The sequence below is a fragment of the Poecilia reticulata genome, chromosome 4 (assembly GCF_904066995.2).
Source record: "Poecilia reticulata chromosome 4, P_reticulata-male-v2, whole genome shotgun sequence".
NCBI lineage: Eukaryota > Metazoa > Chordata > Actinopteri > Cyprinodontiformes > Poeciliidae > Poecilia > Poecilia reticulata.
The window spans coordinates 13,034,209-13,047,438 of record NC_088833.1 but is presented as its reverse complement, the minus strand read 5'-3'; the positions used below and the strand labels follow the sequence as shown (position 1 = coordinate 13,047,438).

Below are 13,230 nucleotides of genomic sequence, written 5' to 3'. Positions count from 1 at the left end.
ACCTCCGGGCAAAAATTGCACAGTAGCTTGGCTGCCTCAGGTTTCAGTTGATTAACACTTCCTGAAGTTTAGGGCCATGGTTAACCAGCTCCTTTGTGCTCCCAATTACTTGTCACTTTTGTCATCAGTACGCCTCACTTCCCCTTCACTGGGAAAGGAACGGCAAAGACAACAGAAATCGCCTGGTCCTTCTCAAAGCCACAATTACAATCACGTTAACCCACTATTGTTTCCTACTCTTTTCTATTGAGGTTCTTCAAGAGTAGTAAACTCAAGATCTCTTTGTAGTAAGCCTTTCAACGTGTTTAGAGCCCATTTGCTCTTTTCTGCGAGGGCGTTGCCTTTAACTATGACGGTCTTGGCATCCTGCTGTGATGAACCAGCCTCATTCCGCGTGGTTTTGAATGTCATCGTTTTGCTTTCAACGTGACTTCATTTTTAATTCAACTGTTCAAACTGGATGCTAACTTCACATAAGTCAAAAGGTTTACCCAAAACACTCATTTCGTTTTATTTTTTGGCAGTTCACAAAAAAGGTGATAATGAGTCTGAAGGTTTTCTTAATATGTCCACACTGGCATACTGAAAATATTTAACTAAAAAAAAAAACAACAGAACTGATGGCTCCTAACCCTGGAAGTGAAAAATCGTCCTCAAATAAATTCTTTGTTTAGGCAAAATCCATATATTTTAAAATTACCAACAACAAAAAAGAATGAAAATCAAAAATAGAGCAAGAAAATGAGAGTTTAGAATAAATTTTAAATTGTTAGATATTTGAACAAAAGATTTTGTTTGAGGAATCCAACAGAGAAAATAATGTCACTGTAGGGGTAGTTTACACTGTGTACTTATTTATACATATATAAGTAATAATGCACTGCTCTATTGTACAAAGATCTCAAATTCCAAAAACATTTTTTCACAGCAACTACATGTCAATTACTGATTAGTTACCACCTATGGCTTTGGTCATTTCCTCACTAAATTATAGTAAAGTATGAAACACTACTGACCAGACCATTGTAAATAAAAGCCACATGAGAACTCTCATAAGACTGGCACTCTTCTAGTCCAGATTTATGTCTATCTTGTTTCACTGTGGACAGTCATAATGTTGCTTCACCATGTTCTAATTTTTGATAGGCTAATGTGTGTATATATATATATATATATATATATATATATATATATATATATATATATATATATATATCATACATTTTTATGTACCTGTGTAATATGTAAATATTTGATACCTTAGTATGAATCAATGCATAAAGTCTATATGTGTCATTTTAAACTGTGTGTATTTGAGATCTTTCCAGCGCTGAGACTTTTTAGTCTTAACTTTATTAATCGCAGTCTGATATTGGGCCAGGTACCAAAGGACTTGAAGCATATCTGATGAAGAAACCTGAGCTCTGCTCAGCTATCTTATATATTTTATGCCAGTCTTAAAATGACCTTTTCTTAGTAAAATACAGGAAATGAGAGTCAACTACAAACTAAAGGACTCCTAGGAAAAACGTAAATCCTGAAACTTTTTCATTTGTGTTTTAAAGCAACTTAACAACACAGAATCAGCTATGTTGACCGTTTTTAACAACAACAACAACAAAAATTAGCAACCAATTGTGAAAATTATGTAGTTCTAGTAGTTTTAGATCCCTAGATTGAAACAATTGATAATGGCATGCTGATTTCATGCTTGGAGCAACGGGTGGGATTCAGAGGCTCATCAGTGTATGAAATGCAACCTCTCCTAAAGAAGTTTAAGGATCCACAGCAGTACCTTTTCCTGTGCTGACCTACTGGAGCCACAAGGCTGTTAATGAACCTTTTCTTTTTTTTCCTGTACCATTAGCCACTGAAAACTATTTTTCAGAGATATGGGACTTCCTTGCATTTGCATATTCTTAAATCTTAAATGGAAGATTTGGCTTTTAACATAATGTGACATTGACTGTACTGATTAGTTGGATTTTATTGTGCTGTGTCTGTTTTTAAGATTTTGAATTCTATCTCTGTCTTTTTTTTAAGTTCTATTTAAATAGACACGTTATGGTAGTGGAGAAATTAATGCAGCTAAATTAATCCAATCATTTATTGTTTTGATTTGTTGAAGTTGCGTGATGCCTATGGAAGATGATTAGGGCCACTGAAAAAAAAATAAAAAAGAATTCAGATTTTTGATAACAGAAGATTAGCGTCAGAATTCTGAGATTAAAGTCAGAATTCTGTGAAAAAAGCAGGCAGAGATTTACAAGCATTGAAGTTTGACGTTGAGGTCTCTGCTTTGGTTGCAACCGGCATCGTTACTCTGATGCTCACAGGTGTCATTAATCTCGTTTCTACCTGTTTTAGAGGACAAGACTGAACGGCTCAGACATGTGCACTTAAACCGTACTTACTTTTTTCTGTAGTGTGTAAAATGTATAAAAATAATACCAAGCATTTTTTTATTAGAAATGCATGCAATGAATTGAAAGAAATCAGGAAGACTTCTTTGGTGGTGTTGAGTTTTAATGATATTATTTGTCGGTGTAGTTTTGGTTGGGCTGCAAAAGACATCCTCATGCTCCTTGCTCACACCTCTCTTTGTCTTGGGCTAATTCCATCTTGTCCCCAAGAATAGGACTCCCACTCACCATGTTTACAAAGGACCCTCAAGCGTGACCCATCATTATGTACAGACCCTCCTCTTACAACTGAAAAGGCCCCTTAGGGCATCAAGTGCAGAAAAAAATTTCACACAAACTGCATTTGCATTTGATTTGATTATCCTTCATGGTTGATTCATAGCCCCTAGGAGCTTCTGGTAGGGGACTTTTACACACCATCTTTCTGACATACTTATTTCTGTCTCATGAAAGAAAAAAAGAAAACTAATTTCTTTAGTCTCTTAAATTAGATTTGCTTTTCATCAGTGAGTGCTTTTTGAAACTGCCTCTGCAGTTCTGTGTAAGACAAAGAGATCAGGAGTTAGCTACCTTATGAATATAACATACTTTACCATCTAGAATAATGAAACCCTTTAAGTATAGTTTAGTCACAAAATCACAGAAAATAAGGATTACACGCTTAGTTTCAAGATTAAGAATCACAGAGAAATTCAAATAAACATTTTCATGTCTAAATACACAATAAGAAGCTAAACTTCTGTGAGTGAGCTGAAACTACAAATTAGTGGAAACATATTAATTCTCACGTAAGGCCTTTGATACTCATCATATAAAGAAAAACAAAGCAAGAATCTACTATAATGACTCAAAGCTCAACAAAAGGCTTAGCAGGTCACCGTTTTTCTAAGCACAGAGCCAGATTTTGATTAGCCATGGTAGGTTTTATTTATCTTAGACCTACATGCTTCATGCCATACGCAGATGCCATCTGTCAGGAATGAAACTATTTTCTCACATTTCTTAGCGTGTAACGTTTTGGATGTGGCAATATCCATGGATCATATCATGGAAATGCATATTACTGCAAAAAAGTGTGGAGGAGGAAAATGTGAATATAACATACAAATGAATCTCATTCTTTTTCTTACTTTCTTTCTTAATAAAAACATATAACACAAGTTATAAAATTGCATTTTTGTCCACAAATTCCAGTTAACATTACCAAATAACCTTTTACAACATGTGGCATATGAGATTTTTTTTTTTTTACATTTTTAATGTACTTAATGTAATGTAATTTAATGTAATGCACGTTATTCAAATTTTATGCTAAAAATGAACCAATTTCCAGGTAACTGTGGCACAGTGGGCAGAGTAGTCATCTGCAGCTGAGAGGTCAGTATCACTGGAAAAGCACAATATAATTTCAGTCCATTTACAGGTGCTTAAAGTTACAGCTTTATTAACCTCTTTCAGTTTTTTTCATATTTAACTGAGGCCCCAGTCAGATGGGCATGTAGGGAAGTTTCTCACGAAAACTATCCTAACATGCTTCTTTGTCCAAAAATAAATTAATATAATATTCAAATTTCTTAATATAATTCCTACTGTAATTTTCAAACCTATTTTAAAGGATACAAAGTTCAATAACTCTTTTTTTTCTTTTTAATTAAAATTTGTCTACACACATTGATGTGAAATCAGTAAGTATAACATTACGCTGCTTGCTGAATACTTGTTGCAGATACGCTTTATGTCAGACAGCAGAAATGTGGTTGTATGTTTCTCTACGCTGCTCTGCTTTCCTGCTCACGCTTGCTGTGTGCATGGGAGTCTGCGTTTATGTGTGTGCACGCATTTATGAGTGCATGCGTGTTTCTGTGCATGAGCACATGTCTGCAGGGCAGCTGTGTCCTCAATATGTGGGGACCTGACCCAGCTGTCACTAAGCATATAGTGCAAGGTCTCTCTGAAAGTAAGGAAATGAAATGTACGTTCTTCTCTCAGCAGGAACTGGCAAAGAAATGTCAGTAGTTTTATAAACAAATGAGTTGCATGTGAACGTATATCACTTTTAATATCTCACAAGAAAATTTTACATTTCATTTCATGCACAAGATTGGACAAAAAGAACTCTGGGTTTAAAAAAAAAGGTTTTATTGAAACACCTTTTGCAACCAAACAGGAATGTTAAGAGCAACCATTTTGCATCGATACAAGGAGGTAGCTTGTATCCAGTGCATCAGCATTATAACGATAAAAGGATGCTGCGCTAGAGATTGAATATAAATTGTTTTTTTATCTTGCATTAAGCAAAGTCCAACTTATTTAATATTGAGATACTTTAAACTTTGAATTGAACAAAATCTAATACACTCAGTTATTTCATTGAGTGATTTTTGTCCTCTTGGAAATGTACACTCTTTAAAAAGAAAGAATACAAAAATCAAAAAGTGGCAGGATATGGGGAAGGTTGGTTTCTCAAAAAACAACACCAAAACAGCAAGTAAAAGATGAAGGTAAAATGCACAAAAATGAGCTCGACTAACTTGAAACTGTAATATACTATGAATATTGATGTATCCTGTGTAAAGTTCTGTGAATTTTCTACTGGTTATTGTTCCCTCACATGTTTTAGGAAGATCCTCATGAGCTAATGATGTCATTTTAATGGTGAATGCTAACATCTAGAGATGTACACTATTTCCACAAACTGTTCTATTTCAACTGACTTTAAAACAGTTTATACTAACAATGTTCACATCAGTGTCACATAATGCTTTGTTAAATTTCACAACAGACCAGTTCTATGTTGCTGTTCTGTGTAGTTGAACTACATTTAGCTTTCTTTTGCGGCTACGTTGGCTGCACCTGCCTATTGTATTAATCATATCAACTTAAGCTGAAGTTTATTGTGGTTTAAAAAAAAAAAATCCCCTGAGAAAAACTCTACGGTTTGGCTCACATGGAGTCGGGCTTGCTGTTCTTAATGTTTTTTATATCTACTTCATATTCCAGAACTCTGAATACAAATGTGTCCTTTATAAATTTCTGCTGTTGTCTACATTGCACAGACAGCTTTAGGGTTAAAAATAATATGGACTAGCACTTTAAAGCAAATGCGATTTGAAAGGCTGGCAAAGGCGAGGGGACACAGCTGTCGGCAAAGCATATCTTTTTTAAGGGCTGCCCCTAATGATTGGAGACAGTTGGCAATTATGTAAGTATTCAGTTTTAGGCCACTGGGCTGTACACTGTCGTTGGCCCTCAGATCCTGGCACACATGCAAAATGGAAAGGTGAGGGCGATCAAAGGTGCGGGTGGGTGAGCAACACTGAGTAAAAAAAATGGGGGAGCTTGAGAAAAAAAAAAGGCTACAAGGGAATTGCTAAGTACGTGGTAATACAGCGGGATGAAGATAAAGAACTGGACAGAAAGACAGGGGGATTGAGAAATATAAAGAAGAATGGGGAGAAAGGTGATCACAAATAAAAAACACACAGATGTAGACTAGTGCAAACAATGTCAGTGCTGTGAACACAAAGTTGCAACAATATTCTTTTTGTAATTCACATATGAATTATAATTAAAAAGAAATTTGATTCTCTTTTCCTACATCTTTTCTGCTGATTTTTCACATGAAAAACTTAAACATTCGTGCACATATATTCACCCCTTTATTTATCTATTTTTTATTAGTAGCAGTAGAACACCAACCCGCCACATGCAGTGTGTCACCATCCCTATGGTAAATTGCAGCAAACAAACTGCTGTCTATTGTTTCTTCTTCCTTTACAGTTAAGCTCTACGTTTTGTTGATCTACCACATAGAATCTTGTAAAATGCATCAACATTGTTGACATTGTTGCAACGTTACAAGATGTTAAAAAGCCAGTGTGATTCATTTTGCAAGGCACTCTGGAAAAAAAAACACTAATTTGCTTTTAAAAATCCACACAGTAGGTGTGCTACAATCTTTATTCACACATGCTACAGCAGTAAACAAACTACTCAGCCACAAAACATTCTGAATCACCTCACTGGGTGATATTTAGTACGTTATTAGCAATGTGTCAGCGATTACACGGCCTTTGTTTTTTCCTCAGAGAGGGTGCGCTTGGCCCCAACACCTGTTTCTCATTCAAACCTGGAAGGTTAACAGCTGTCTGGGAAGATGACTGAGGTATGCACACAAACGCGTGCTAGGACACACACACACACGCTGACAAGCACACACATTGCATTGCTTATCTAGTCAATGAGAATTCTCTGACTGTTCACACACCGGCCATCCCAATCTTATTTTACTTCCAACTATTTGTCTCAAGTGTCAGAGCAAATGCAAGGGAATGATTTGGAAACGGAGCTTTTCTCACACAGTATCGTTGCAATCACTGCTGGTAACAAAGCATCTAATTGCTTTTTCATTTTCTCTATTATTGATTGTGATGACTGAATTACAAACTCTTGCTGCTGTTCTTACTTGATAATGTGTGCCTTTTTGCATGGATGTGAGTGTCTACATGTGTCGCTATGTGAGAAACGGAGCGAAAACAAAGACTGTGCATCTATTTGCGTGCATCACTTGGAAGGTGTGTGTTTTCCCTGCTGTCTGGATACTCTGTGCAGTCCTCAGTACAGGATATACTGATAGTCTTTGCTTTATTAGCAGACTTGTCTGTGGTGCTCAGAGTGGAGCCCCACAGAGACCCCTCATCTGTTGTCAAATATTTATAAATGTCATAGAGTTAAGGCCTCCAAATGGTTGTTGGTTGGTTGGTTGGTTTATTGAAAGTTTTGAAGATGAACATAGTAATACACGAAAACTAAGTAGTATTTCATAAAGAAAACAAAAACCACACATTCACTCTGAATCCAGAAAAAACTCAACCGTCAACAAATCTCACCATGTTCCTTATGCTGCTTGATGCTTTAGTTTCTAACATTTTTCTCTTAAAGTTCTTCAGATTATAATCGACCTGGTCTGCCGCAGATACTTTGCTGTTATTTTAATATATCAACTCAGCAGCTACAGAGAAGATCTAAAAGGGCAAAAAAGTTCCGTTATTTAATGTATTCTCTCCCTTTTGAGGGTTGAAATAAAGAAAATGTGTAAAAAAAAAAAAAAGCTTCAGTTCCTCATGTTTTTATGCAATCTTTTTCGTTCAGCCCACTAAATTAATTAAACCTGAAAGTCTGCACTTAAACTGGAACCGATTTGTTTCATTTAAAGTTAACTATATGCAGAAAATGAGAAAATCTCTATCATTGTATGGACCTTGTACACAAAGAAATAAAAACAGTAAAGCTTAGGAATAGCCAAGCATATCACTAATTAAAGCTAATATTTTATGCCTATTCATTCATTCAAGAGCAGTATGTTTAAGTTTGAAAAATGCACTTAAGATGGGTTTAAAATTGTCTTTTGAAGAACTCTGCAATAAACGCATCTATGAAAATCTCTTAACATCATTATATTGTGTACTGGGTGTAGCGATGCTACTTCTCATGGTTTTTCTATTCCTATTAGTGAAAGCAACTGAACTTTTTTGTTATGACAGCATTAGCAGAGAGAGACTGGTGACTGGCTTTCACTTACACGCTTTGTTTATCTGTTTAAAACACTGTCCCAGTGAGGAAGCTGCAACAATGGAGATGTGTTGATTCCGTCAGACACCACTTGTCACGTTCTGTTCGTTTTAGCAGAAAGATTATCTTAATGGGTTAAGTCTTTGTCAAGAGAGAAAGAAATCACAGAAGAACAGGCATCAAGGCCATATTTGCATTTTTCTTTTGAAACATGTTGGGATATCAATTTTACACTGAGCTAAAGCTACTATGTATACACTATACATTTAAAGATGAACATGTTTATACAAAGTCACAGTGTGAACATAAAACATGATGTTTGTAATAAACATAAAGCATAATGTTTGTAAGTCTTACAGGCCCGTACAGTGGGAGCTTCTAATCATCATGGACAAACAAAGAAAGAGAGCGCCAATCAGAATGACAGCTGCCTTAATGCCTCCAGACCTCATTTAAATACTTCACTTCCTCCATCCTCAGTACTCGATGACATGTTGGTGAGTTTGTCTCATGTTTCATCGCCTGTAAATTCCAAACGGATTACCCCCCCACCCCCCACCCAACCCCACCTCCCCATCCCTTTTTTTCTCCGACATCTTAGTAAGAAGCAGCATCGATTTCCAAAAAAATTTAATAAATTATAACTTGCAGGGCGGCTTGTCAAGCTGCGATTGCTAATCTATGAGGGAGGATTTGAATAAGTCCTCGGTGGCTCTGCGCTTGCTCTCCTTTCCTCAATCTGTTCCTCATCCCTTGCTCGGCAGTCGACTCAGGAGGAGGGTCCCCTTTTTGGAGAGCCTGTAGCACTAAGTGAGATTAGTTTCGACATCATAAATAACTCAAAGCAGGTCGCTAAAGGGAGCGGGGTGTCTGCACTATGTTAGTGAAGGCAGACGTATCCGAGTGATTTACCATTTCAATCCTCGTTCTTAGTCACATCTTTGTTTGGCGCGAGCCAAAAGGGGGCCATTCACAATGACATGCTGCTTTGTCTCAAGTGTTATAATCTGTGTTATTAAAGGGAGACTGATTGAGTTTTACTGAATGGATACCATAACTTCCCAACTCATCCAGCTGCCCAGACAGGAGTTTGTTTTATGTATAGCAGTAAAATACACCTGTCTTCAATTTTAAAATTACTGCCATGCATTTGAGTGCAGCTCTGCCTTTGAACTGAAAAGTTCAAAGGATAGTCTGTCACTTTTGTAAAATCTAATCTTATATTTTCCACATTATTGTTTTTACACACCGATTCCACAGGAAACAAATTTTTAACAATGCACCTCCTATATAAAAGATTTCTGCAATCCAACTAGTAGGCCCTCTAAACTGAATTGCTCTTGAACACATCATGTGCTGCTCAAAAAGCCTTTGGCAAGTGACAGTAATGCTGACACTTTGAAAAGTTCTGAAAGGCCATAACACATATCACTGTCATGCCCTGTACCTCTGCTGCCCCTTCCGCTTAGCAGTGTGCTACGCTCCTTTTCTTTCACGTGTGCCTGCCAGTGTGCAGGTAGTGCAAGTTATCAGCACTTCTTCTAAAACTCTTCACCAAATAGCATTCTGTGTGACGAGGTTATTTCCCTGTGTTTCTTCAGCTTTTCCAGTCTTCAGTCCCTCAAAGGGCATTTCTCCGTGGCCCAGTCCGAACCTCAGCCAGCCAAAGTCTGGTTAAAACATATCTGGTCTCTGTTAAGACGTTCTTGAACTCAGTGTAAGGTTACTTACACTGCTCAGTGCAAGTAATCTTTCTTTGATCCGTAAGAACAGAGTCATTTTCCTAAATCCAAATAGTAAGTCTTTAAAAAGCAGGTACAAAAAAAAAAAAAAACATATCAAGCCGGTATGTAGTGATGGAACAAAGTGATTTTTGTAGAAAATAGATATGTAAAGGATTATAGATCAGAAGCAATCCACAATGAGGCGAGGGGAGCTGTTAAAAGATGAAGTTCCAGAACAGAAAAAAAATCTAATGAAATGAAAGCAGGGATGTTACTACACAGGCAGCACAGTCTTTCCTGATGTAGTTGTACATCATGTATTTTATATCCTTCCTACTTCATTATAGAAAATGCGTGTGCTTCACAAGCATCCCACGTACTTCAATGTTTTGAAAGGACACAAAACTGATTTAAATGTACTTTGTTTTTTTATGCTCAGATCCATTTAGAAGATGTTCTGAGATATTCCAGTAAGACGGCAACTGTAAGCAGTTTTCTTTTCTTACTTTAACCAGAGTCCACTATCAAATCTAATCAAATCAAATCAACACAGATAAGATTGCAAAGTGCTTGCAGTTGCAGTTAGTTTTGCTAATTCTGCAGAGTTGGGAAAAAAACAACAACATATAAACAGACATATTGTTATCAGTCCTGAGTAAGTTTTATAAATGTTAGTGGGTAAAGCTGTGGTTCTGCTCTATTATTTTCTCAGTAGAGCAACTAACCAAATATAGTAGAAGTTTAAAAGACATTTAGGTAAATTCAAGTATAGTTACTACAAAAAAATAATGCTGGTATAATTGATATATGGTGACATGTCAGCTTTTAGTTGTTAAAACAAATCTTAGTTCCTTTAAATTTCTTGTAGCATAAACACATGGACTGTAGTACAACTGACAAAAGCACATGACAAGATTAATTTTCACACACTGAACATATGCATAAATGTATAGTACAAAGTAGCCATGGTCCCATGGGTCTGTGCAAAGTGTACATTTATTTATACTGCATAAGAGTGCACCCTCTGTGCAGATTCTTTTGTAAACCCCGAGCCCTCTCCAAGACACACAAACAGAGCTCACCTCGAAAGTAAGTCTACAACCCTTGCAGACGCTGTCATATTCATTACAACGTCAGATTTCAGAATACATGAATACATGATCCTCCGCAGAGAAAGCTCAGCAAACAAAACTCAAAAAAATGGCTTATGACCAAAGTAATCTAAACAGGATTGACCTTAACTCAAACAAACCCCCACGGTTTCTCGGTGCGGCTGAATTTGTGTGCATTGGTCTCTATTTATTCAGGGTGTCAGGGCCTGTTCCGCCTTGTTTACTGTTAAGAGGATGAAAATGAACAGCGAAATAGTGCTCCATTTATAAGCCTGTTTATACATGCTAATACCAGAGGCTGTTCTGCAGCCACAGAAGCGCTTCTGGATGCGACTCAATCGACAGAAAGATGCTCCTTTGCGCATTCAAAATCTTCATAACCAAAGTATTTGGGACTATTTAAAAATGGGAAATAAACATTATTTGTGGCTGTGACTGACAAAGTCTCTCTAGGAGACAGTAGAGTAAGATTTTAAATGATGTATTTTACATCTTGTCAAAACACGACCAAGTAATTGTGCTTCCCTTGCTGTTTAAAATGTGTGTTCATAACAATCAGCCAGTCTTAAAAGTAGAAATCACCATCTGCTGTTTCGCGTGATGAAAAAGATTTTAAAACCTGATTGAAATTGTCCCCTGACTGTCACTGAAGAAATTAACAAATTGTATAAAAAGGTCTGGATGCAACATTAGATTTGAATTTATGTTCATTAATCCAACTGTGTCCTGATGACACAAGCTCTTGGCACGAGAAATATGTAGTTAATCATTTGGTAACATTATTACTTAGCTCCTCTTGGTCAAATTTCCCTCACCTGTTATTTAGCTGATTCAAACTGTTCTAGTGAGAATTGGCATTAAAATAAGAAAATACACGTGTCATTTGAACATTTTCTTCAAATATAGCCTGAGTAATTACAAAAAAAAAAACTGTTTAAGAAATAGATTAATTTAAAATGGGAAAAAACTATTAAATAAACCTGGTCTTATGCGTAAAAAGCAATTGCTCTCTAAATCTGATAACTGCTTGTGCATTGTGGAGAATTATTCTTCTCCATGCTGAGTTCTTGATGTATGAGGCTGACGAAGAGTCAGTGAGTTGAATTCATGAATTCCATTTATTAATAGCAAAATACAGCCGGTCCATAGTTCATGCTATCCTTAAGGGCTAGCAAAACAAAATGGCATCAAACAAAAGTTTTCCATTCTCTTTGTTAGCCTCTCTCTAATGAGGGCGTTCCCTAGTGTGTCATATCCTTTAATCTTAGCTTTGAGGGTATTTCCTAACATGTCATGTCCTTTAGCTTTAGCTTTGCAACTAGCGAAAAGAGATAGAAGGAAAACACAGAATTATTTATTCTCAACAGAATAAAAAAATAAATAAAATAATAAAATTGGCAATCGTAGAATGGTTTTTAACACTCAGCCGGTCAGAGCACATGCTGACACTGAAGGGGGGACTTTCTTATTAAAATGGGCCGTGCGTTTCAACGGTGGTAACATAAATTTTTTCAGATCAAAAGTGAAGTACCTCTTACCCGTGTTATATAACAGATACTATATTTCAGGTAGTTTTGTGCACTCTCATTTACTTTGAATGCTCTCCTGGATCAGTGCTTCTGTGTTTCTTTTATGACTCCTTCCAATCCTCTTAACTAACATATGGCTACTTTCAGTGGACTGACGTTCTGTTGGATGTCTGTCTCTGCTAAAAGGGAGTAATTATTACTCTCCAGCGTCACCACATGCTAGTTCAGAACGAGGGCTGTCTGCAAAGTCATTGGCTTCATGCTACTCGCTGTGTATTGTTAAACAGAAAATCACAGATGCGTATTAATTGAATGTGACTGCATTGTAAATTGGAACTGCATACAACTGACTCTTAATCTAGTTGTATTATATTGGATAAAATAAATTAGATTCAGTTGAATTGAGTTTGGTTTTTCGAATTAAACCAGCCTGTCCCGTAAAAATGTAGATAACAGGGCTCGTGTTTTAGGGCTATAGGTCTGTTGATATTCTGTTTACTCAGAAAGAATAGGCAACCATTCCATCAAACTACAAGAGAAACCTTTGAAAGGACATTTCAAATGTTTGATCCAGTTAGTTAAAAAAATTATTTCACTGAACACTTAAAACTAATACATCTAAATTTAAAAAGGATTGAAAGAAATCCTCTAAAATGTACCTAAACAGAAAAAAAATTAGCAAAACTTAATGCCAGACAATGAGAATAGTATTATTAATTTGAAAGCTTGACTTTTAAAAGCTTAACCTTTGACTGGAGCCCCTACAAACAAAATATGTTTTATACAAAATAAACAAAATATGGTTTTATATTGTGTTCCCACTCAAATACATTTGAAACAAATGAATAAGCTTGTATGGCTCTCGCAGTTA

At 36.3% G+C, this 13,230-nt stretch overlaps 1 long non-coding RNA gene across 3 annotated transcripts in view; it reads left to right on the top strand.

The window, feature by feature from the left end:
- LOC103463450 (uncharacterized) overlaps positions 1-13,230 on the top strand; it is a 45,775-nt gene that overhangs the window by 22,309 nt on the left and 10,236 nt on the right. For 2 of the 3 annotated variants that reach the window (XR_014087264.1, XR_014087262.1), the window contains exons 4-6: positions 3,757-3,800; positions 6,514-6,588; positions 8,346-8,491. This is a non-coding gene — a long non-coding RNA (uncharacterized LOC103463450). Of the gene's footprint in view, positions 1-3,756; positions 3,801-6,511; positions 6,589-8,345; positions 8,492-13,230 lie in introns of all 3 variants that reach the window. The other variant, XR_014087263.1, reaches the window with a different exon arrangement.